Genomic DNA, 22030 nt, shown 5'->3' with positions numbered 1-22030 from the left:
TCTTGATCAGTGAAATCTTCTTTTGAAAAGGAACCCTAAGCAAAACACCAAAAAGCAGAAAAGAATGAGGAATGCCCACCCGTCTTCCCAGCTTTGTTCTCTTCATTCAATCAGTCTCTCAGGAGCAGTTGTTTCAAAACATTGCCCTCCTCAACACTGGTCAAACTCTAGTAACATCACCCTGACTCAGCACGGAGTCCCTGGGCTGCACGGCTGCAAGCCCTCCAATGGAGCCCCTCCTTCAACACCACGAGTGACAGCAGTGAGTAACCCCAACACATTTGTCTGACCGCTGCAGGTCTTCAAGCTCAACCACCTGGACAACCTCAGCAAATACAGTGATCTTCAAAGCTTTGCAGTTCACTTCTCCTGTAGGCCGAACCAACACTGAATCCGTGAATTAATTAATTATAACAGGTTAGAAAGAATTTTCCTCCTCACTTTGCCTATGTCAAATTCTGTAAGTTGGAATTTCTGGTCTTCAAGGATTCTTCACCTTTGAAGAATCCACAAAAACCATCCTCCGTCTTTATTACCTGTACAGCAAATCATGCCAGTGCGTATTAATACACAAATCCACACACATGTGCCTGTATACTGTAACTCAGCACTGCATGGAGCTGCAGCACGTTCTGCTCAGCCACAACAAGGGTTTGGTTTGGTTCATTTTTTTTTTCTTTTCTGATGTAAAAATCAAATATTTTGGTATTTTAGATTTGTTTTGTTGCTTTTTTTTTTTAAGGTACCAAATGCAGTAAAACCTGCAACCAGGCCAGACAGAAGATCAAATTCAAGTGATTCAGAACTCTTTCATTAAAGTGCTGCACATTTCTGAGCTAAGCATTTCCGATAGTCAATAAAGGTTGGAACCTTTTACTCACACAGACACTAGTGAATTTTCGAGGAATTTTTTTTTTTTTTTTCCAGGGAATTTCCCCAAATCTAAACTAAAGAGAGGAGAAGTCGGGTTCTCAAGTTAGTTGCTGGATTGACTGCATGACAAAGGGAACAAAAACAGCACTTAAGGACAAAGTTTCCTACCCTCCTCCAGTACTGATAGAAATGCTGCCTTTTACCTTTAGTACCTTCACATCAGATTCCTCTCTGGCAGATTCCTATGCTTCTAACAACCTCGGTGCTGCCCTGCACAGACGCCGGGCACCAACTGTCACTGGACTCTGCACCGTGGAACACGCACACAGCTCAGCACTTCTGTTTCCTCACAATTGGAAGGGTTCTGGAATCGGGAGCATGAAGCGGACTAGAAATACCTCACATCCCTCTGCTCCTTACGAGCCCATCCATTTTAAAACAAGATAAGCCCAGACACATCTGTTAGCACAGCAGCCCAAATGCTAACCAGAACACACAGTGTGTAACGCCGAAAGTACCAGTTTAATGCCGCGCCACAAACCCTATATAGTGGTACAGGTGACCACCCCTATCAGATACCCATGACCTCCATGACTCCACTGCTGGTGCATGCAGGCACCACCTGCCCAATACCCAACATCTCCCCCCTCTTTATTATCTGCAGCCCCTGTAAAGGTTCCCCTGCATACTCCCTGTTACCCCAAAGGTGATTTGCACATTTAAGGCTATTCCGCAAATGAATCAATCATTAAACATATGCGAAAAACAATGAAACTGTCATAATAACATACCAAAGAGATGCAGCTGCAGTGACTACAAACCTGAAAGCACACAACAGCAATCTGCCTAAAAATTGTGAAATGCTGTATGGCAACACTTAGTCAACTTGTAGAGAACAGTGCATTCAAGTTCAAGATAACAGCACAGTACACAATGGAGTTACAACTTCTCCAAGTTCAATGTAACACTATTGTACAGAATCTTCATGGCAATCCAGTTCTGTCCAGTGTGCATTATAATGTCACACTCCATAACCAAATAAGAAGACAAAAACATATTGGCTGTGACGAATCATTCTGAATGTCCACCACTGGGGGACTATCCAGGAACAAGGTCTCCCCCGCTCACGAACTATCAGTCCGGCATGAAGGCTGGATTCCCAGTTCGGACCTTCAGGCACATTGGGAGCAACGCAGTCTCATGTGCCGTTACCAGCAGCCGCTGCCCAGTGCTGACGTCAAATCACTGACTGCACTGGAGACATTAACCAAGGAGTTGTTGACCAGAACCGGTGCTGAGATGTTCGGATCCTCACGGTGCACAGGATGGCTCGTCATTTGGTGCCGGCTTAACCCAACGTGCCGGCAGCCAGCAGGGCCCACTTGGGGTCCCGACACAGACGTGTTTCCTGCCCTTGACAAGGAGTGGCATAGGGTCTGGGAGCCATGGCCCTCCGTCAGGTCTGATCAGGACCTGACCTATTGGTGTCCATTCGGTCAGCTGATGGTCTCCCATCCGATTCTCTTACGCAGGAGGAGAGCGTGTGGGCACAGCTCAGGCCCCTCCAGCCCTCCCCCCTCTTTAAGTGCACGATGACGCCCCTTCAAGGTCTGATGTGCACACTCCATAATAGCCTGGCCGGTGCTGCTGCTGGGAATGCCGAAGGTATGCTTAATGCCCCAAGCTGTGCACCAGCGTCCAAAACATGCACTTCTATATCCTGGGTCATTATCGGTCTCGTGAGGTGCACCCATGACAGCGATGGCCATGCACAATGGCCATCATGCTCCTGGCTCAGAGCAGAGGCCGTGAGCATCACGTCTCACAGTCTGTGTCATCTGGGCAGAGCCGTTAGGCAGGGGCTGCTAGTGGGGAGATGCCAAGGTTTTCCATGAAGATGATTGCTCAGATATGCCTGAGTTCAGATGAAGGGGCCCATTGCCCTACCAGGAAGTGGAAGATGCTTGGGGGTGAGGCATCTCGTGCTTTCCCATGCCTGTAGGACCTTACAGTGCTGTGCCTTTCCCTCAAGGGTCACCCAAATAAATGTCGTTTCCATCAAGTACTGCAGCCACACGGGGTTGGTGTTCACCGTGTCCACATCGTACATCAAAGTGTGGGACATCCAGGACTAAGCGTGCTGCATCCACACCCTGATGTATGTAGTGGGAAGAGTGGCTATGGGGGACTGTGGGCAGCTCTGGCTTTGCAGAGGATGGTGTGAGAAACTTCTGGGGTCCCACAGGCTGGAAAAGAGCCCAGCTGTTTTAGGATCAGTGCCTACAGCTGTAGGAAGAAGGGAGGCTTAGGGAGATCTTGGAATGGAATCTGTGGGGACCCTCTGCAGCAAATGCTCAAAGGAAAGCACTGCTCTGGAAGGTGGAGGTTTTGCTGGTCCCATGGTGGCCAGACAGCTGCAGGACCATTCCCAGTGTGGGACCAGCTGAGAGGCAACAGCTTCTTTGGGTTCCTCGGTGGGGCCTCGCAGGCTCTAAGCTGGTCTCTGATCATCCTTTCTCCTCCCATCCTCCCTCCTCTAGGTCTTCTGGCCAGGTGATCTCTGGGGATGCATGTGCTGGGACAACCACCCACCCTGTGACCAGTGTGCAGGGGGAGCACCAGATCAACCAGATTGCTCTCAACCCCACTGGCACCACCCTCTATGCTGCCACTGGGAACTCCGTCCGCATCTGGGAGCTGAGCAGGTGAGGGGCAGCACAGAGGCAGGCAGGACAACTGACTGATTCTGTGTGGACGGTGTCCATCTGAAAAGACTCCCCTTAGGAAAGGGAAAACCTTTGTAGCTGTGGAAGCTGCCTCAAATGAGGGCTTACAGAACCCTTTCATATGCCTTTTCAAGCCCCTGTTTTGGACCTGATGGGTGATGAGCAGCAATGGGACTACTTGAGGCGTGGCTTCCATCTGTGAGAAGAGGGAAGAAATGGGAGATGAGCAGCATCTTCCCCAGGCTGTGCCACTGACCCTGAGCCCTCACTGCAGCCTGGGCTCTGCAGATGGCTGTCGGTGTGCCCCAGAGCTGCCTTCATCCCTCAGCATCACTGTGAAGCAGGGTACCCCTGATGGCGATGCCCGTGTTTGGGGACCTTTCTATGTCAGGAGTGCTTGAGGGCAGTGGGCTTTGTGCTGGGGGAGGGCCCTGGAGGAGCTGTGCTGTTGGGAAGGGGCTGACTGACCCTTGTCACTGGTTGTAGGCTGCAGCCCGTTGGGAAGCTGAGTGGCCACACTGGGCCCGTGATGTGTCTCGCAGTAAGCCAGACAGCAAGCAACCATGACCTGGTGGTGACGGGCTCCAAAGATCACTATGTCAAGGTACTCTCCTGTGGCTGCTGGGCAGAGCACCCCTCTGAGACCTCTTCTCTCCCCCTTGCCCACATTTCTGGTTTCCCCTGTTCTGCATGTGGCTTTTTGTGCATCTTCTCACCCCAAATATTGCCCACATCTGTGGCAGCCGTGTTCTGCACTCACCCTTGCAAGGACAGTGGGGGGGGGAGTCGGCAGCCCACCATGGGCTGGGGGTGGGCGCTGCTTCTGCTGGCGGTGCCTGTCTGAAGCATGCAAAGCTCCTGACTCATTCCATCATTCTCTTTTGTTTCTGAAGCAGCCAGCGCTGCACATCTGACCTGGCTCACCCTGAGCTTCCCTGCAGAGATCTCTGAATCCCAGCTGCAAATTCTGCTGACCCTCTGCTCTTCCCTGGGTACCCACTTTGCTCTGCAGTGGGGTGGGGAAAGGCTGCAGATGGGTGAGGATGGAGATGGTTGTGCCAGGAGCGGAGTGCGGACGGGTTGGACCCTGATCCTGCACGACTCCCCCCACGGCTGCACGCCTGAAGGACAATCCTACAGAGAACGATGGTGCATGGCTGGAGCCCTTCAGAAGGCTGAAGGCTCAGCCCAGGAGTGTCAATGAGGACGCAGCCTCTCCAGCTGCCCTGCTCACGTTTCTCTGCTCAGGGGGCCGACGAGGCCCTGGTCTCACACTGGAGCTTTCTTCTACCTCTCCTGTGGTCCCTTGGAGCATCCCCTGCTCCATCGTGCCCTGCCCCACGCTGGGCTCGTAGGGGAACATGGGAATACCGGAAAAGCTGTTCAGAGCAGCAGCTGTGGAGCCAGATCAACAGCATGAGAACCAAGGACACCTCTGGAAGGAGAAGAAGGGACTCACGGCTCTGATTGGATATGTGCCTGCATGGACAGTTGAAGAGTTTTTGTAGAATGCTCTGTTGACATGTAAAGGTGGTTGGGAAAGTTGTAAGGGCGGATGCGAAAGCACAGACCAATTTCCTTCTGCTTTCTGCAGCCCCGTTATTTTGTGCCACCAGCCCTCGTTCAAACCACTGCAGGGTGGGAATTTCTGCACACCTTGAAACAGGAGCATCTCTATTTACTTGATGGAGTCTGTCTTTTATCATTCTGGGAATGGGGGGGAGGGGAAGAAGAAAATGCAGTTTCCATGGCCTGGTGGAGGGCACGATGGCATGCGCAGGGTCACCCTGCCATGGACAGGATGGTGGCTGCTCCTGGGTCACAGCTGAGCCCTGTGCTGTGGGGCTGGGCAGGATGGATCACAGGCCCCATGGTTGCCCTGTGACGCACAGCACTGGGAGGTGGGGGCAACGCTGCCCTCTCAGCCTGTTCTTTTCCATTGGGATGTGTATGTCTGCGTTCGTGTGGCTGTAGCTGGGTGTACCATAGGTACTGGTGTCTCAGTACCTGTGTGGGTCGGTATCTCCCATGTGGAAGAGTGGGGGGGTGTTGATCTGGGGAGATGGAGGGTGTGTGTTGATTTGGTGTAGCTACCTCACGGTTCAAGCTGGGTGCTGTTGTCATTGATTTCATTTTGGGGGTGGGCTGGGGAGCTCAAGGGTTTCTGGTGTTGTAACAGCCTCTGCCTGAGGTCGAGGCAATCTGAGTTAAACTGAATCTCGTAATGCTGTTAAGAGTTGTTGTCCCCAAAATGCAGTTCAATCTAGATCCTGTCCCAGGCACTGAACATGATGAGGACAGCCCCAGGAAGCTGGCACAGAGCTCTGCCCTGCTCCCCATCACAGGGGGCTGTGGGGGGGCAGCTCTGAGCCATGCTGTCAGGTTGGGGGGGCAGGTCCCCCAAATGCTAAAGCACAAAGTCCCAACTCAGCTGCAGTCCAGTGAGCGTGGCTTCTTGGCCTCTGCTTCTTCAGATCCTTCCCTTGCTGCCCTGCCTCTGCCTGTGGGCAGGCAGCAGGAGGCCCTGGGGCTGCACTTGCCTGCTTTGCCATCTGTTCCATGCCCCAGAGCACGGTGCCTGCAGGCCCCGTGCTGGGGCTGAGGGCTTTGGCCACAGAGGGTGAAGGTTCAGGGCTGGGCTGCAGATGGGCTCCGTCCTTTCGCACTGTGCTGGGTGCTCCTTTAGGGCTCAGGACTTGCACTGCTTTCTTGTGGTCTCTGAGCCTCTGTGCACCTAATTTTGCTTCTCCCTCGGTGCCTTTGGTGGTGTCAAGCATGGAGATAATAACTGCTGTCCAGGGAGGGAGCTCCTTCCTTTGCTGAGAGCTGGGGGACTTCTTCTTCCTGGCTTCTGCCTCTTGCTCCTGGATCTCCTCCTCCCAGCACACAGGAGCCAGCTTCATGCTCTGCTAAGGGCACTGCACTGCCTGGAGCTGAGCTTTGCACACAAGGGCTGGAGTTGACCCAGAAGTCCAAATGTTTGGGCCCCCAAACCAACCACTGTGAGCCCCTCCAGGGAGCTGCAGCTCTCCCGGCACAAAAGACAAGGCTGTAGGACTGTCCCCAGCCTGGCCAGCTGCGAGAAGCACAAGGATGCGTTGTTCCTCCCCAGCGCCTCCAAAAGCACAGCTGCTTTGGGCTCCCTGCCTGGGCAGTCTGCTCCCAGGGATGCCCTCCCATCCCACACTGGATGGGCTCCAGGTACGATCCCACAGAGCACCTGTCACTTGTCCCCTTGCCTTGCAGCGTGCTCACCCCTGCTTTGCTCCATCCTGCAGGCAGCATCACCCTCCCCAGGGCTCCCACCAGCTGCCCCTCTCTCCCCGTGCTGCTCCCACCCCAACTGTGAGGGATCCCAGCACAGTCCCACTCCCCCCCCAGGCCTTTCCAGCAAAGCGTTGCCCTTCACCTTCCTGCCACCCCGGGCCTTTGTCCCCATTCGCAGTGGAGCAGCTCTGCCCCTTTAGCTGCTCACTGCTCTGCATCCCACCACCACCCTGCACTCTGCTCCCTGCTCTGCAGTGCTGCACTGCCTGCTCCATCAGCCCATCCCAAACAGCAGCAGGTGCCTTTTCTTGCTCAGAGCTGTTGTACAGAGCCCAACTCCTGTTGGTGAAGGCTTTTTTTCTCTGCTGGGTGGTGCAGCCCAGCACTGCGCTCTGGGTTTGTCAAGGTGTGTACAAATATTTGATCCCTCGATGTGTTCCTGTAAATAGTGTAACTTATTTCGCTCTCATGATGTACGTTGGTTTGAATTGTTTCCCGATGGATGTGTTTGTTCCTCGCCTCTTTGTCTTCACAAATAAAGCGTTACTGAAAGGAAGAGACAAAGCAGTGCTGACTGTTATGGGGAAGAACAGAGCTGGGAGCCACCCGTCCTGATGTGCATCCTGTCCTTCTGTGCCGTGGGTGCTGTGAGGAAGTGAGCACATGGGAACAGGGTCCTCAGGGACTGCAGGGATGTCCCCGTGGCTCTGGGATGTACCTGAGCAGCTGCCTGGGCTCAGTGAGCCAGCTCAGGGAGCAAAGTGCATTTTGGGGCACTCCACCCTACAAAAAGGACCTTGAAAGCATCGCAAGGAGGCGACAAAGCTGGTAAGGGCTACGAGGTTCATCCTGTAGGAGAGGCTGAGGACCCCCGGCTCGTCCGAGCTGCAGGAGATGGGGCTGAGAATCCGTCCCGTTGCTCGTTGTGGCTTCCTAAGCAGGGGAATGGCACAGAGCTGCCCGTAACTGATGAAGGAAGCGGGGGAGGGCTGAGAAACGCGCCTTTGCCGTGGGGGTGGTCCAACGCAGGCACGGGCCCTTCTGGGGGGTGGTGGATGCCCCGAGCCCGTCACTGACCGAGTGGCGTTTGGACAATGCCCCGAATGTGGTGCTTAACTTCAGGGCAGCCCTGAAGCGCTCAGGACCCGCTCGGTCCCTTCCGGCTCCTCCATCCAATTTAATTGCCCCCGCATTTGTCCCATCCTGGGGGCGGCCCGGCTGCTGGAACCCCCGGCAGCGCTGCGGGGACAGCCGCCAGGTGGCAGCGCGGGCTGCGGTGCGGGGACGGCGGGCGGTGGGCGGTGTTGGCACCGGGGCCGTTTGCGGGATGTTGTGAGGTTCCTCCCTCCCTCCCAACTCCTTTCTGCCCCCCCCCCGCCCCCGAGCCGCGCTGACTGCGCTGCAGTGCCCGCAGAGATGATGATGCTGGCACCGCGTTGTGCCCCACTCCGGGGTGATGGCGTCAGTGGGTCATACCTCGCACACTGGTTTGAAGGGAGCAGCAGGGAGAACCCGCTGGGCTCCCCCCTCATCCCAGCACCACACGTGCCAGGGGCAGCACCAGGCAGGTGGGTGCCAGGCTGGAGGCTTGGGCACATCCCAGGGCACAGATCCCCACTGCTTTCTTCTCTTGCTGCTGAAAGGAGCCAACCAGGATCAGGGACAGGACCTCAACTCTGACCAGCAGGAAAACTCAGGACAATGGAATGCAGTCTGCCAATCTTTTACCAGTTCAGCTGTGCTTCATGACTCATTATTGCAAAGACTCTTTTAGTAAAGTACCACCCTGGGGTATCCAACCAAAAAGAAAAGGTTTTTATTAAATTACAGAATCACAGAATCACAGAATCACAGAATTACCCGGGTTGGAAGGGACCTCAAGGATCATGTAGTTCCAACCCCCCTGCCTAGCAGGGCCACCAAACATACACATTTACTAGATCAGGTTGCCCAGGGCCCCGTCCAACCTGGTCTTGAACACCTCCAAGGACGGGGCATCCACAACCTCACTGGGCAGCCTGTTCCAGGACCTAACCACCCTTCTAGTAAAGAACTTACCCCTAACATCCAACCTAAATCTTCCCTCCTTCAACTTAAAACCATTTCCCCTATTCCTGCTATTATCAGCCCTTTCAAAGAGTTTACTCCCCTCCTGGGAGTAAGTTCCCTTCAGGTACTGAAAGGCTGCAATGAGGTCACCCCGCAACCTTCTCTTCTCCAGGCTGAACAAACCCAACTCCCTCAGCCTGTCCTCATAGGGGAGGTGCTCCAGCCCCCTGATCATCTTTGTGGCCCTCCTCTGGACCCTTTCCAAAATCTCCATATCTTTTTTGTACTGAGGGCTCCACACCTGGACACAGTACTCCAGATGGGGCCTCACAAGAGCAGAGTAGAGAGGGACGATCACCACCCTATCCCTGCTGACCACCCCTCTCCTGATGGAGCCCAGGATCCCATTTGCTTTCTGGGCTGCCAGAGCGCACTGCTGGCTCATGTTAAGTTTCTCATCTATCAGGACCCCTAGGTCCTTTTCAGCCGAGCTGCTCTCAAGGACAACTCCTCCCAGCCTGTACAGGTGCCTGGGGTTCTTCCGGCCCAAGTGCAAAACCTTGCACTTTGCCGTGTTGAACCTCATTAGGTTCACCCGAGCCCAGCTTTCCAGCCTGTCAAGGTCCCTCTGAATGGCATCTGTTCCCTCCACCGTATCAACTGCACCACTCAGCTTGGTGTCATCAGCAGACTTGCTGAGGGTGCACTCCATTCCCTCATCGATGTCATTAATAAAGATGTTAAAGAGCACCGGTCCCAAGACAGACCCTTGAGGGACGCCGCTCGTTACCGGCCTCCACCTGGACATAGAGCCATTGACCACCACCCTCTGTCTGCGGCCTTTCAACCAATTGCTTATCCATCTAGTTGTCCACCCATCAAATCCACCTCCCTCCAATTTGGAGATGAGGATGTGATGGGGGACCATGTCAAAGGCCTTGCTCAGGTCCAGGTAAATGACATCGGTCGCCTTCCCTTCATCCACCAACGCCGTCACTACATCATAGAAGGCCACAAGATTAGTTAAGCATGACCTTCCCCTGGTGAAGCCGTGCTGGCTGTCTCGGATCACATGCTTGTTCTTTATGTGATCAAGCATGTTGTCCAGGAGGATCTGTTCCATAATCTTCCCAGGCACAGAGGTGAGACTCACCGGCCTGTAGTTACCCGGGTCGTCCCTGCTCCCCTTCTTGTAAATGGGAGTGACGTGACCCTTCCTCCAATCATCCGGGACCTCACCTGACAGCCACGACTTCTCAAATATGATGGAGAGCGGCTCAGCAACCACCTCAGCCAGCTCCTTCAGGACCCTGGGATGCACGCCATCTGGCCCCATAGACTTATACTCATTCAGTCTAAGGAGGCACTCTCGGACTTGCTCTACCCTTACAGTGGGGAGGGATTTACCTCCTTGGTCCCCACATGGAGGGATGGGGGTGCAAGACTTAGGGACGTGAAAAAGACTAGAATCCTGGCCACCAGTGAAGACCGAGGTGAAGAACTCATTCAGCACCTCAGCTTTCTCTTCATCTGTTGAAGCCATTTCTCCTTTTGAATTTACCAGAGTAGGTACGCCTGTTTTGGCCTGTCTCTTCTGGCCAATGTACCTGTAGAAGGTTTTCTTATTGTTTTTCACATCCCTCGCCAAGTTCAGTTCTGCCTGTGCCTTGGCTTTCCTGATCCCACATCTGCAAGTTCGGACGGCATCCCTGTATTCTTCCCGAGTGACACAGCCTTGTTTCCAGAGCTTGTACACCCCTTTCTTCACCCTCAGTTCTCTTAGCAGGTCCTTGCTGAGCCATGCCGGTTTTCTACCTCTCCTGCCCACTTTCTTAATCAGGGGAATGGAGACCTCTTGTGCTGCCAGGAGGGCATCCTTGAACAGTAGCCAGCTCTCCTCAACGTCCTTATCTTTGAGGGCAGCGCGCCAGGGGATCTTGGCCAGCATTCCATTGAGAAGCTTGAAGTCTGCTCTTCTAAAGTTGAGCATCCTGGTCCTGCTCTTTGCCAGGCCCACATCGCTTGAGATCACAAACTCAACCAGGGCATGATCGCTGGAGCCCAGGCAGCCTCCAACCTTGACGCCTTTGATGATCTCCTCAGCGTTGGTGAGCAGCAGGTCCAGCAACGCTTGACCTCTGGTCGGTCTGTCCAATACCTGAACCAGAAAGCTATCATCAATGGATTCCAAGAGCCTTCTGGAGCTCTTGCAGCTCGCCGTGTGGTTTTCCCAACAGATGTCAGGATGGTTGAAGTCCCCCACCAGGACAAGAGCCTGTGAGCCAGACGCCTCACGCATCTGGAGCAAGAAAGCCTCATCAGCAGCCTCCCCTTGATCAGGTGGCCTGTAGTATACCCCTAATACCAGCTGACCTTTATTAGTCCCATCTCTAATCCTAACCCACAGGCTCTCAACCTGTTCTTGACTGTTTCTCATGGGGAGCTCCTCACAGTTTATCCAATCTCTGACATAAAGGGCGACTCCCCCACCCTTCCTACCTCGCCTATCTCTCCTAAAGAGCCTATAGCCATCGATGGTAGTATCCCAATTGTGGGAGTCATCCCACCATGTTTCTGTGATAGCAACAATGTCATAATTTTCAGAGTGCATCACAGTTTCCAGTTCCTGGAAATTAAATTAAATTAATTCAATTAATTAATTAATTAATTATTTTTATATAATATAAATTAATTAAATTAAAGGGTTTTTTTTTTGTTTGTTTTTTGTTTTTTGTTTTTTTAAACATACTATAATAACTACTATGCAGTTCAACTGTCAATCATCTCAGAAAGTTCAAGAAGGAGATCATCCTCATCCTTCTCCAGGTCCAAGTCAATTTCTGCTACCATTTCCCCTCCTGAGATTTCCAAGATGAACTTTTCAGTGTCATCTTCTACAGCCTTGGTGAGCAGGCTGACCTCCGGCAGGGCTGGAGCAGCAGTCTGGGAAGAAGGAAGACAAAGTCAATGATTGCTCAGGAGATCCTTCCTCTGCAGTGCTTCTCCTTCAGCACTGCTGATCCTGAACCCAACACGGGGGCTAAGGGGCTCCTGAAGGATGTTAACAACCACGGGAAGTCTGCAGAGCACCTCAGGTCTTTTTAACAATGCAGCATTAATGGACAAATTCCTTCACACTACAGAGGAATCACAGGGCTGCAGAGCATTGTGCACACACTGTCATTCATCCAGCATCCTGCACACAGTGACTACTTTGAAAGGAAACCTGCAGAACATTTCAGTTCTCCACACTTTCTACAGGAGTTGTATCTCAGTATCAGCCTGACCAGGACAGCACTGACACTTCTTCCCCTCCTTACCAAAGCTGCTTTTTTAGCTGGAGGCTCCTCTTCTTCAGTGCTCGTTTAAATCAGCACAGTGCTAGAGCTGTTACATACCACATTCTATTTGAGCAACAGAAAGTCATTCCTGTTCCCCTACACAACATCCACCCACAGTCTGATTTCATTGAACACGAAGCCATCGTGACCTTTTTGTATCCAGTGCTCCCACGTTAACCTCACAAGTTGTACCTGGTGCCAGCAGGGTTACTGCATCACTGCCAGATACAATCAGATCAATTCTGAGTTTGAGGAGTGCAAAGCTGTCTGGGAAAGCCATTGAAAGTACCAGGATTGTGAAACATGGCTGCAGCTCTTCACCAAAGGCAGGAAGGTAGGAATGCACTCATGATGGTGGCACATGGTGAGCAGTGAGACACAAGAACATGTGAAGAAATTGTGTCACTGTGTCCATCTACAGAAGGGACTCACCTCTGCGGGTGCAGAGACAGCTTTGGGAGCAGCCCTGCTCCATTCCATAGTCTTTTCCTCTTCTCTTCCAGGTGCTTTAAAACAAGGAAAAAGAAAATCACTTGGTCAACAGCAAGCATAGAAAGAAACCTGAGTGCCAGCGTTTCCTCCATGTGCTTATTTCCTCACATTCAATAACAAAGAACACAAGAGGGGCGACATCTCGCAGTCCATACAGTATCCAAGCTCTTCCCTCCTTCACATGCTGTCTCTTCACGAAGCCTCTCTCACCTGCCCAATGAATAACTCACCCCCCTGACCTTTGTGACAGAGGTTGGCCCCCATGTTAAAAACTCAATCCATGCTTTACAAACACATTTACATATTAAAACAAGCAACACGCCAAAGATGAAGATAACCTTGGCGTCAACACACAGAACATGCCACACCAAAAACACGGCAGAAAGAAAGTACAGGAGAAACTGAATTACAAAACCTCACAGCGAATGAATTTTCCAGAATGAAGCAGGCAGACACCACGGATTCAATGGAAAAACACATGGATGGACATCCTGGCACTTCCTGCCTTTGCATTTGGTAAGAAACAGCCCAGGCAATTCTAAGCAAACTCCATTTGCTTGACAGGGGAAGCACTTCAGCAGAGCAGACAGTGAAACACCTCGTTACCTGCTGGCTTTGCGATCTGCTGCATCCGCAGGGCTTTCTCCTGCTTGATTTCTTCCAAGCTTTTAATATGCATTTCTTCCAATCGCTTGATTTTACGCGGTGGCTCTTCCAGTTTCACGATACCAGGCTCAGGTGGAGGGAAAATTCTCTTCTTCTTGCGCTTATCCTTAGATCTCTTCTCAGTAAGAACCTCTTCTACTTTTTGCTTCTCTTCTTCCAGTCGTCTCTTCTTCCAGATCTCCCCTGCTGGCTTGGCACCCTTCTCTGTCATCATCAAGAAAGGAGAAGCATAAGGATTACAAGAAATTCCAACGAGAGCTCAAGTTTCCAGATTTGTCATAATATTACAGAATATACGTGTTCCCAACAACAACGCTCCTGAGAAAGAATAAGCAGAAAGCCTAGAGAATCTGTGCAGCAAACACCGATGACCATTTACCTCTCCTTGGTGCTCTGTCAACCTCGATCTTCTTCCCCAGACTTTCTACGAGGCTGCGCTTCAGCGGAAGGCCACTGACATCAGCTACAGAGAGAAAACAACAACATTCCTAAGATAATTCCTTTGGAGAAAGATTTTTACAAGTCAACCACAAACTTTGGTTTCTCCAAGTGTATGTTCTCAAATTCACCTTTCAGCTGCTACACTTGTGTGCCACTTGGAGTCATCACAGACCCACGACACACTTTCCTCCCTCCTGCTTCAGCAGTGCCCTCCCATTTGCGTGGAGGCAGCCAAACAGCAGCTCGCAAGCAGCCCTTACCTACAGAGGATTTCCGTTTTCCAGGTTTATCAGCAGTATTCGGTTGAATCACAGGCACCTCCCCTAAAACAAAGAAAAACAAAGTGCTTATTTGTCAGAAACCAACAGAATTACTGTCTTGTGAGCCCATTTCCCACCCAAAACAAATACAACCAAAAGACACCACTTTGACAGCCCTGACAGAAAATAATATTGCAACTGTAATGCACTCAGGGTAAGTCCCAATTGTAATTTATCCATTCCACTTAGGAGCCACCAAATGGAAGCAAAGGTACTCATCATTACCCTGCTTTGCAGGCAGCGTCACAGTTCTGACCAGTGTCCGCACATTCTCCGTCTTAGGCACACGAACAATCTGAGATTTGAGCCGATGAGCAGGAGCTCCTGAAGGTCCTTCTGATCCAAGTGTTTTTATTCCAGCATTCAAACTGTCATCTGGGAACACAGAGCAGTAAATGAGACTGAGGGACAGAGGCACACGCTGAGGACCACAGCTCTGCAAACTGCCTCCTGCTCAGAAGCATGCAGAACAAACCCTGTCAGCTCTCCCCACAGCTAAGAGCACCATGGACCTGATGTCTGTCTGCTGCCCTCCTTTCATCCTTCTGGATATTAAAAGTAGGCTTTATCCCTTACTTTATCCCATCCATATGACATTAGATTCCTCTATCAGCAAATGTGGCTTTCACCACTGGTTGAAAAGATGCACATACAGGCACTTAAACTCCATGCTGTGGTCTCGTCTTGCTCTAATGATGTAAACAAAGGAGTTTACCTTCCTAATCTGAAAGGCACATGAAGTTACAAGGTAGGAACAAGATCATGGAAATAGCTGATTCCATTCAGCAACCCTATGTTCTGTTGTGTTTGTACAATGAATTGCTTTGGAGTTAATTGGCAAGTGCTTCTGATTAATCCTGGAATACCTTGTTTTGTATCAGCATCAGATTTTGTAGTGGAAATTATCTGCAATCCAAGATGGTTTTCTTCAGCTGGTTGCTGGACAGGTGTTTTTGTTTCTTCTCCCTCCTTAGAAAGCTGGTCTGTACAAGCAAAGAAAAAATCAGTCTCTTCAGTTTTGCGGTAGGAATTCAATCAGATTATCCACTGCACAAAGATGGCAGGCAAGGCTGAAAACCCACACAGATAAATGCTGAGTCTCCACTTGCCCATCCAAATGGCTTCACTGTGAACAAAGAAATCCCCCCCTACACAACATTCATCTCCCTGACACCCAGTAAAAGCTTAAATGCAGGAGAACAACCTGCAAGGCAAAGGCCACAGGAGCAGAGAGAAGCTGAGCATGCAAGATAAAACTGAGGTATCAGAAGCACACAAAGTTCAGCTGTGCACCTATCTATCAGCTCACAAGTGAACGTTATCTGGCATTCTTTATGACACTATACCCACCTGTGAGTAATAGAGTTAATCTTTCGTACCTAAAAAAGACAAACTCACTTTGGCTTGGTGGAAAGAAAACCCCATTGAGGTAACGTCCCTTGGTGTGATGGAAGGCACAGTTGGATTTCTGGCAGCCTCCTGGCTGGTTCTCCCAGTAGCAGGAAATCATGCTGCGTTTTTTCTGAAGACAGAAAGGAAGAAGAGCTGATGGTAACGTGGACCTAAGATCTGCAAAGGGAGACTGAGCTCCAGATGGTGCCAGTGAGCAGACTGCCACAAAGCAGCACTCAAACACCACTCTGAAGAGTGCGCAGGCTGGGAGCACCAGGCTCACTGAGCTTTCCTAGCATTCTGTGGGTGAGGACACCAGTTTAGAAGGGGTTAAACTAACACACCTTGCAGAATGCTTGTCTGATTGATGTGGTTCTTTAGTATCTGTTGATAGAACACTGTTGGTATCAACTACAAGAATATTCTGCTATGATATACCAATGCCATTGAGCTCTCTTCCCTCTGCTTCCTCCCCTATTCTTAACCGTAGGAACCATCATCATTTCAAAGCAAATGAACCTAATCTGCAAAAGCACATTCAGCCCACCTAAAGAAATGAGAAGTGGGTTTGGTGATAAACTCTGAGGAGCCAACACTCACACTGATCTCCATGTGCCTGAACCTGCAGACATTCCTGAAGCAGCGGCCCTCCTTCCACAGCGTGCAGATGGTTTCATTGCCCAAAGCGGCTTCACAGTGCCTGAAGGGACAGTTGTCTCCCTGTAACCCAATGGAAACCAAGAGAGGAAAATGAAATAGTACAGCCTGAGAACTGGCCATGCTTTCAACTCATTTTTAGCGAGTTGCTCTATTGTACAATGCAATTAGTTATGAAGTTTGCTGAAGACCAGTAATACTTCTACTTATTCTACCCATTCCTCTTAACTTCAGAACTGAAAGAAAGAAAAAATGAAGGAAAAAACCCAAGCAGACCTTTTTACAAGTGGAATAGAAGTAGAAATAGCAATCATTTCCTTTAATCGACATGCTGGACGAGCGCACAGAAGCAGTTCTGGTCTCGGGGATCTCTGTGGAGCTCTTCCTGTGCTTCTCAAAGAGCTGGCTCGTGCTTCCTTGGACTGAAAGTCTTCTACAGTCTTGATCAGTGAAATCTTCTTTTCAAAAGGAACCCTAAGCAAAACACCAAAAAGCAGAAAAGAATGAGGAATGCCCACCTGTCTTCCCAGCTTTGTTCTCTTCATTCAATCAGTCTTTCTGGAGCAGTTGTTTCAAAACATTGCCCTCCTCAACACTGGTCAAACTCTAGTAACATCACCCTGACTCAGCACGGAGTCCCTGGGCTGCACGGCTGCAAGCCCTCCAATGGAGCCCCTCCTTCAACACCACGAGTGACAGCAGTGAGTAACCCCAACACATTTGTCTGACCGCTGCAGGTCTTCAAGCTCAACCACCTGGACAACCTCAGCAAATACAGTGATCTTCAAAGCTTTGCAGTTCACTTCTCCTGTAGGCCGAACCAACACTGAATCCGTGAATTAATTAATTATAACAGGTTAGGAAGAAGTTTCCTCCTCACTTTGCCTATGTCAAATTCTGTAAGTTGGAATTTCTGGTCTTCAAGGATTCTTCACCTTTGAAGACTCCACAAAAACCATCCTCCGTCTTTATTACCTGTACAGCAAAAGCATGACAGTGCGTATCAATACACAAATCCACACACATGTGCCTGTATACTGTAACTCAGCACTGCATGGAGCTGCAGCACGTTCTGCTCAGCCACAACAAGGGTTTGGGTTGGTTCATTTTTTTTTTTCTTTTCTGATGTAAAAATCAAATATTTTGGTATTTTAGATTTGTTTTGTTGCTTTTTTTTTGAAGGTACCAAATGCAGTAAAACCTGCAACCAGGCCAGACAGAAGATCAAATTCAAGTGATTCAGAACTCTTTCATTAAAGTGCTGCACATTTCTGAGCTAAGCATTTCCGATAGTCAATAAAGGTTGGAACCTTTTACTCACACAGACACTAGTGAATTTTCGAGGAAATTTTTTTTTTTTTTTTTTCCCAGGGAATTTCCCCAAATCTAAACTAAAGAGAGGAGAAGTCGGGTTCTCAAGTTAGTTGCTGGATTGACTGCATGACAAAGGGAACAAAAACAGCAGTTAAGGATAAAGTTTCCTTCCCTCCTATAATACTGATAGAAATGCTGCCTTTTTACCTTTAGTACCTTCACAACAGATTCCTCTCTGGCAGATTCCTACGATCCTAAAGACCTCAATGCTGCTCAGCACAGAAGCCGGGCACCAACTGTCACTGGACTCTGCACCGTGGAACACGCACACAGCTCAGCACTTCTGTTCTCCTCACAATTGGAAGGGTTCTGGAATCGGGAGCATGAAGCGGACTAGAAATACCTCACATCCCTCTGCTCCTTACGAGCCCATCCATTTTAAAACAAGATAACCCCAGACACATCTGTTAGCACAGCAGCCCAAATGCTAACCAGAACACACAGTGTGTAACGCTGAAAGTACCAGTTTAATGCCGCGCCACAAACCCTATATAGTGGTACAGGTGACCACCCCTATCTGATACCCATGACCTCCATGACTCCACTGCTGGTGCATGCAGGCACCACCTGCCCAATACCCAACATCTCCCCCCCCTTTATCATCTCCAGCCCCTGTAAAGGTTCCCCTGCATACTCCCTGTTACCCCAAAGGTGATTTGCACATTTAAGGCTATTCCGCAAATGAATCAATCATTAAACATATGCAAAAAACAATTAAACTGTCATAATAACATACCAAAGAGATGCAGCTGCAGTGACTACAAACCTGAAAGCACACAACAGCAATCTGCCTAAAAATTGTGAAATGCTGTATGGCAACACTTAGTCAACTTGTAGAGAACAGTGCATTCAAGTTCAAGATAACAGCACAGTACACAATGGAGTTACAACTTCTCCAAGTTCAATGTAACACTATTGTACAGAATCTTCATGGCAATCCAGTTCTGTCCAGTGTGCATTATAATGTCACACTCCATAACCAAATAAGAAGACAAAAACATATTGGCTGTGCAGAATCGTTCTGAATGTCCACCACTGGGGGATTATCCAGGAACAAGGTCTCCCCCGCTCACGAACTATCAGTCCGGCATGAAGGCTGGATTCCCAGTTCGGACCTTCAGGCACATTGGGAGCAACGCAGTCTCCTGTGCCGTTACCAGCAGCCGCTGCCCAGTGCTGACGTCAAATCACTGGCTGCACTGGAGACATTAACCAAGGAGTTGTTGACCAAAACTGGTGCTGAGATGTTCGGATCCTCACGGTGCACAGGATGGCTCATCATTTGGTGCCGGCTTAACCCAACATGCCGGCAGCCAGCAGGGCCCACTTGGGGTCCCGACACAGGCGTATCCCCTGCCCATGACGAGGAGTAGGGTCTGGGAGCCATGGCCCTGCGTCAGGTCTGTTCAGGACCTGACCTATTGGTGTCCATTCGGTCAGCTGATGGTCTCCCATCCGATTCTCTCACGCAGGAGGAGAGCGTGTGGGCACAGCTCAGGCCCCTCCAGCCCTCCCCCCTCTTTAAGCGCACGAAGACACCCCTTCAAGGTCTGATGTGCACACTCCACAATAACCTGGCCGGTGCTGCTGCCAGGAATGCTGAAGATATGCTTAATGCCCCAAACTGTGCACTAGTGTCCAAAACATGCACTTCTATATCCTGGGTCATTGTCAGTCTTTAACTCATGAGGTGTACCCATGACAGCGATGGCCATGCACAACGGTTTTATGTAATGCATGGCGGTCTGTCCAGATTGTGCCACAGCCCAGAGAAAACCACTGCATGTGTCAGTTGTGACATGCAAGTGACAGAAACACCCAAACTCTGGGAAGTCTGTGACATCCAGCTGCCAAACCTCATTTGGTCTCAAACCTCTGGGGTTCACCCCTGCAGGAAACAGGTTAGCCATAACTCCCGCTCCTCCTTGGCCGATTCAGTTAACTTTCTAAGAGCACCAAGGGCGGGTAGCAGCTTCTGCGGCTCTTCATCCCCTGCACAAGCTCACAGAACTCCATGCTGGCTTTCTCTAATGCTGACCGACTGACACAGTGAGAAGCTTCATCAGCCAGACATCTCTGCATTATCCACTTAATAAGCAGGGAGGCTTATTAAGTCCAGAAAAAGGGAAAGGGGGGAATAACGCAGCTGTGGCGTGCAGCTCCCGCTTCTCACACTGCTGCTGCATCACTGCTGATAACTGGAAGGCAGGGAGCACCCCCCATTCTTGGAGGCACATTTGGTCCAAAACACCAGAATAATTCTGCTCCCTCCCACCCCCACATTGTCATTAAGTTGCCTTAAAGGATTCAAGTCAAAAACAAAAGCATACACCAACAAAACTCAAGAGCTGGCAGAACTCCAAGCTAGACATAGGGGCTACCCAAGAAATGGGAGCACCGAAGAAGCTTCCAGCTGCACCCAACGCTGAGCATGGCCAAGGGAGGAGGAAGGAAGGAGCTTGAGGTTGAAGCCTTCAGAGCATCACTGGATCAGGAGATCAATTGCCAGGCACTGCAGCACACAGATGGACGTCCTTCTGGGCTGTCACAGAACTGCTTTGTCCTCTTGCTGCTGAAAGGAGCCAACCAGGATCAGGGAATGGATGCACAGGACCTCAACTCTGACCAGCAGGAAAACTCAGGACAATGGAATGCAGTCTGCCAATCTTTTACCAGTTCAGCTGTGCTTTAAGACTCATTGTGAAGCCTTTTAAAATATTTATTTTTATATATATATACTACAAGACTACTCAGATATACTGTCAGTCATCTCAGAAAGTTCAAGATGGAGTTCATCAACGTCCTTCTCCAGCTCCAAGTCATATTGTCCTTCCATTTCCTCTAAGAATTCCGAGATGAACTTTTCGAGGTCATCTTCTTCTACAGCCTTGGTGAGCAGGCTGACCTCCGGCAGGGCTGGAGCAGCAGTCTGGGAAGAAGGAAGACAAAGTCAATGATTGCTCAGGAGATCCTTCCTCTGCAGCACTTCTCCGTCAGCACTGCTGAGCCTTAACCCAACATGGGGCCAAGGGGCTCCTGAAGGACGTTAACAATAAGCCTGACCAGGACAGCACTGACACTTCCTCCCCTCCTTACCAAAGCTGCTATTTTAGCTTTTTTAGCTGGAGGCTCCTCTTCTTCAGTGCTTCTCTGAGGATTCACAGCTGCCACAGCAGAAGGAGAGATCTCAGCAGCCTACCGCTTCCTTGCTCTCTTTATGGGGCTGCTGGCTTTGCCATCCCAAGGCTTCTCACACACGTTGCACTTGGCTTCCAGTTCCCCTGCTAAGATTTCTGAGATGAACTTTTCAAAGTCATCTTCTTCTACAGCCTTGGTGAGCAGGCTGACCTCCGGCAGGGCTGGACCAGCAGTCTGGAAAGAAGGAAGACAAAGTCAATGATTGCTCAGGAGATCCTTCCTCTGCAGCGCTTCTCCTTCAGCACTGCTGAGCCTTAACCCAACACGGGGGCCAAGGGGCTCCTGAAGGACCTTATCAGTAAGCCTGACCAGGGCAGCACTCATGCTTCCTCCCCTCCTTACCAAAGCTGCTATTTTAGCCTTTTTAGCTGGAGGCTCCTCTTCTTCAGTGCTTCTCTGATGATTCACAGCTGCCACAGCAGAGGGAGAGATCTCAGCAGCCTTCCTCTTCCTTGCTCGCTTCGTGGGGCTGCTGGCTTTGCCATCCCAAGGCTTCTCACACACGTTGCCCTTGGCTACAGGAAGAAGAGAGAGCTGGTACAATTGTGCCTTGAGAGGAGTCCAGGTTGTCCTGTCATTCCCACAGCTCTTCTCCACAGTTAAATACATCTGGCCAGCAAAATTACATTGCTCTTTCCACAAATCTCAGCAATATCTTCCACAGTAAGTGCTGCATACAAACAGTCCCACCAAAGGAACAAAGAAACTGCACAGCTACACCATATTATAACCCAGACAAGGGAAACAGCCATACAGCAGGAGAAAGCAATACATGGTCCCCTCTAGAGAAAGGAAAAAGCAGGAGCTACAGACAAGAGTGTGCAACCAGACGCTGTGCAAGCCACAACAGACCCACAAAATACATCCAGGGGTTTATCACACAGGTAAGTCTGCAGCTCAGTGCCACTGTCTGTCCCTCGTTCTCAAGCTGAAGTCTGGCTGGAAGGAACACAAGTGAACTAAGAAAATAAGCATTTCCCTTTCTAGCACTAAGCAAAGGCATGCACCCACCATGAGCGCTCAGGTTCCTTTACTTCCGAGGACCACCTCACACTCAACACTCATTCATAGTTCTCTGCTCCTGAGGTTGGGCTGATGGTTTCCCTGGCAATGCTGTTGCCCACCGTGCTGAGATTTCACTTAGGCCTTTGCAAGCTGATAAGCTGAACATGAAGGGTGGATTCAGGACTGCTAAGCTCTGCACTTTTACCTTTGACTGTTTCTTTAGCTGCAG

This window comes from Coturnix japonica, chromosome 24 (genome assembly GCF_054131305.1).
Source record: "Coturnix japonica strain WE chromosome 24, WE-NBRP24, whole genome shotgun sequence".
Lineage (NCBI taxonomy): Eukaryota > Metazoa > Chordata > Aves > Galliformes > Phasianidae > Coturnix > Coturnix japonica.
This window is presented reverse-complemented; position numbering follows the sequence as displayed.